The sequence below is a fragment of the Curcuma longa genome, chromosome 8, assembly GCF_044706935.1.
Source record: "Curcuma longa cultivar G26 ecotype Majalengka, Jawa Barat chromosome 8, ITB_CL_G26_1.1, whole genome shotgun sequence".
NCBI classification, from domain to species: Eukaryota; Viridiplantae; Streptophyta; class Magnoliopsida; order Zingiberales; family Zingiberaceae; genus Curcuma; species Curcuma longa.
The window spans coordinates 6,541,494-6,545,507 of NC_133868.1; the positions used below are offsets into that span (position 1 = coordinate 6,541,494).

Consider the following 4,014-nt stretch of genomic DNA (forward strand, 5'->3'; position numbering starts at 1 on the left):
CTTTATTTATCAATCTCTGCAAAAATAATAATAAGACAATATAATGGAGATAATTATATTATTAGCAAATTAGTAAGAGCAGTTGATCAACAACAACAACAACAACAAATTCAATAATTATATTGATGCAATGAAACGTCTATCAAACTAAATGATGGGATATAAAATCATAATAGCATACATCTAAAACTCAAATAATGTAAAATCATTTCTCAGCTAGCTAGTAATAAATAATTATTCTTGGGAAAAGAAATACGGTGAGAATGAAATAGGATCATGCATGCATTCTGTATGTTATTCATGAAAATGAGATAAATGTTTTTCTTTTTTCTACATTTAGTCTGTATTAATTGCCTAAGTAATAGGATTTTTTTTTTGAAAATAACAAATCTGCAAAACTGCAATAATAATTACTTGAGTAAAAGGAATAATTATCTTTTTCTTTTTATCAAACTTTGAATTTTTAACTGACTGCTGATTTCAGTTGTACCTTTTGGATAAATACGAATATATGGCACATGAGAAATGTTCGGCCAATCTTCGCCTGTCTCCCTTTTACATCTTCTTTCCAATTGTAGGCAACACTCATCAATGGACAAAGTCTGCAGCGAACGGAGGTCCTGTAGACACCTTGGAAGCGATCCTAATTGGGGGCAGTTGCTGATACTTAGCTCACGGAGTGATCTGAGATGTTGTAGCCATCCAGGTAAGGTGGTGAGGTTGGGGATATTGCATATTTCTAGATCTTCTAGCACACTGGTCGATGGTGCTGCTGTCATCAAGGATTCTAATTCATCACAACAACAAATACTTAATTTTGCCCAATTTGTATGGACTTTCATAAGAAAATTGATGCGAACCACATATCCACAATTGTCGGAGCATGTGTAAGTGTTGCAATTGCCCGCATAAATTCACAATCTTGCCACAAATCTGAATGTCGAACTCATGCAGTGAATTCAGGATTTGTACAAGTATTTCTAGCTGCAGTATATTGCTGTTATGATTTTAAAACAGAGATATCGAAGAGCGCTGAGCCGTCCCACTTCTTCTAACGGGAAGGATGTCAAATTGTCACATTCCTTGATGGTCAACGAGTGAACCATTGTTAGGAGCTGCATTTCATCCCAAGGAAGAAATTGGAGTTCATGGCAGCGTATAATTTCCAATTTCATCAAGGATGTGAGGTTTCTTAAGCAACCAGTTGGAAGAGATGTCATGCCCTTCATATCATACAGTATGAGATGAGAAAGAGAAGTCATTCTTCCAACGCCTGAGAGTAAGCTTTCACTGCAGTCAGATAGCTTAAGAAGTTCAATTCTTGGAAGCCTTGGCATGTTTTTCAATTTTGGACAATTCCAAATCTCCAGTCTCTTCAGTAAAGGGAACAACTCATCGACACCATCAGACTCTGACCATTCCTCTAAATTAGTCATCGAACGCAACTGCAGTTCTTGGAGGGAAGGAAAGCCTCTGATCAATCCATGCCCATGGAACTCAGCACCCAAGTGTTTCACGCCACCCATGCGGTCTATGACAAGCTTTCTAAGGAATTGGAGATTTCCAAAATGAGGAACATGTTCACAACAATAACAATTGTAGAGAATAACTTCAACTAAATACGGTAACTGTGACTCCATCAACCATGTTGGAAATTGTCGGCTTCCATAATCGGATATCTTCAACTTCTTTAAACTCGTGTTGGGGCAAAGATCATCCAGCATGCTCTTGTCATAAGTGTCTGAATTATTAAAGAATAAGGATAATTCATTAAAATCTTTATTCTTCAGAATTTTTCTTCCACCACAAGAATAATTCCTATAATTTTTAGAAAATCTAATTTCCATTTTCCCGTGAAGCTTCAAATCCTCTAGTTCTGTAATTGAGCATGAGCCAGTTTTATTCCCAGCAACAAAGCAAGATAAACTTCGAAGACTAGTCAATTGTGATAACCCAGGGGGCATGTGAGTCAATTTATGAGACTCACAACCAAGATACTGAAGGCTTTGCATATTCCTCAGTTTTTTTGGTAACTCTTGAAGGCCAATTCTGTTGGAGATTGAGATATTGCAAATTTTGGAGAAGAGTTATGGTGTCAGGTAGAACTTTAATGCAATTTTCAGATAAGTCAAGGTACCTCAAATGTATCAAATTTCCTACAGATGTTGGAACCTCAGAGATGCCATTAAATCTGTAAATCTAACACCCGCAAGAATTTCAATTCTGAAAAGATGAGTTGAAGCTGTTTCCATTTCCTTCGAATGTAACCAACCAATTTACCATTACCAGGGTGCGCAAACACAATGACTTCTTGAATATGACCTGAGAAGTGTTTGATAAAATTTCACATTCTAAGCTCAAATGATATGTTCTCTTTTGAATATCCTTTATTGCCTCATAATCTTCGAGAATGTAATATTCATCTTCAGATACTGATCGTGCCAGGTCATGCATCAAATCATGCATTGTGCACTTGGTTACATGACGACCATCATCATCGCAGTTCTCGGAAGGTGCAGAGAGAAAGAATGACCTCAATACTAGATCATCAAAGATGCGGTTGCCAACTGTTTCAGCATCAAAATTCCCTTCTGAACATACGAAACCATTTGCTGTCCACAACTGAATCAACTCATCCCTTTTCATCACATGGTTCTTTGGGAATAGGGAGCCAAATGCAAAGCACTTCTTTGACGGTGGAGGGAGAGCGTCGTAGCTCAACTTGAGCACAGCTAAGAATTTCTGGTCCTCATCTCTGAGCTGCCATATTTCACTGTTCAATACTGAGGACCAATAAGTTTCATCTCGAGTGCTATGGAGCATGCTGCCAAGAGATATGGCAGCCAAGGGCACACCGCCACATTTCTCAACAATCTTTCCACCGATTTCCATCAAATTCTTATTTGGTTCTTCGTCTCCAAAAGCAAATTGCTGAAACAAGGACAAACAATCCTCCCGGGACAACTGCTGTATTTGGTGGGTATTTGATGAGCCCATGATCGAAGAGACCTTTGACTACGGGTAGTCACTAAAACTTTACTTCCACTTGCCCCACATGTTAATGCTGCTTTCGAGTGCCCTCCACTGTAATTGATCTTCATTCCATACATCATCCAACACGAGCAGAAATCTCTTCTCTGATAAGGCTTTTTGTAGTTTCTCCGTCACTAACTCTGGTTCTGAGATGTTGACCGGTGCACCGGTAGCCAGTTCTAAAACAGACTTCATTATCTTTGTAGGATCAAATTCTGCTCCAACAACTTTCCAGTACATGCTAAGCTTTCCAAAATGAGCTTTCACCCTCTCGTCATTGAAAACATGACGAGCAAGTGTAGTCTTCCCAAGGCCACCCATCCCAACGATGGCGATGACCTTCATTGTATCATTGCTGCTTCCTTCATCATCTGTTAACATGTTGACAATCTTCTCCTTCTCTGTTTCTCTCCCTATAACAGCCAAGCTATTGTGCGAGTGGATCTCTCTATAAGCACTTGGTGACATCCGGACAGTGCCTTGCGGCAAATTTTCAAGGATGGACTTTTGCAGCAAAATAGAATTTAGATTCTCCATTACTGCTTTTATCATGCCACCTATCCTGCTCTTAAATACAAGTTGATTATTATTAGAAGAGAAGAAATCGCGCACCGGCCTGAAATATGCTCTTGATCTTTGCTTCCGTAAAGCTTCGGTGTCGTAGTAATCCACAGCATCCTCCAGATCGTAGGCCAAGTGTTTGAGCTTCCTCAACAACTTCTTCACGGCGTCATCCCTCATAGAGCAGGCCGGCTCAACATCTTTGATCACCATGTCGATAATTGTCGACAACTCCTTGAGTTTCTCCATCTTTCCTTCAATATCAGTCAATTCTTTGAGTTTCTTATCGAGTTGGAGAAGATCAGCTACCCTCTGGCCCAGAAAGCGAGCCGCAGAACTCGCCAAAGCTGCTTCCATAGCTATGCCTGCGAATTGTTTGTTTACCGTGGATGTGGCTGCTAACTTTGGAGGAGAGGAGGA

At 39.6% G+C, this 4,014-nt stretch overlaps 1 pseudogene; it reads right to left on the reverse strand.

Annotated features, from left to right (window-relative positions):
- Positions 1–870: 870 nt before the first annotated feature.
- LOC141834213 (putative disease resistance protein RGA4) lies at positions 871–4,014 on the reverse strand (annotated as a pseudogene).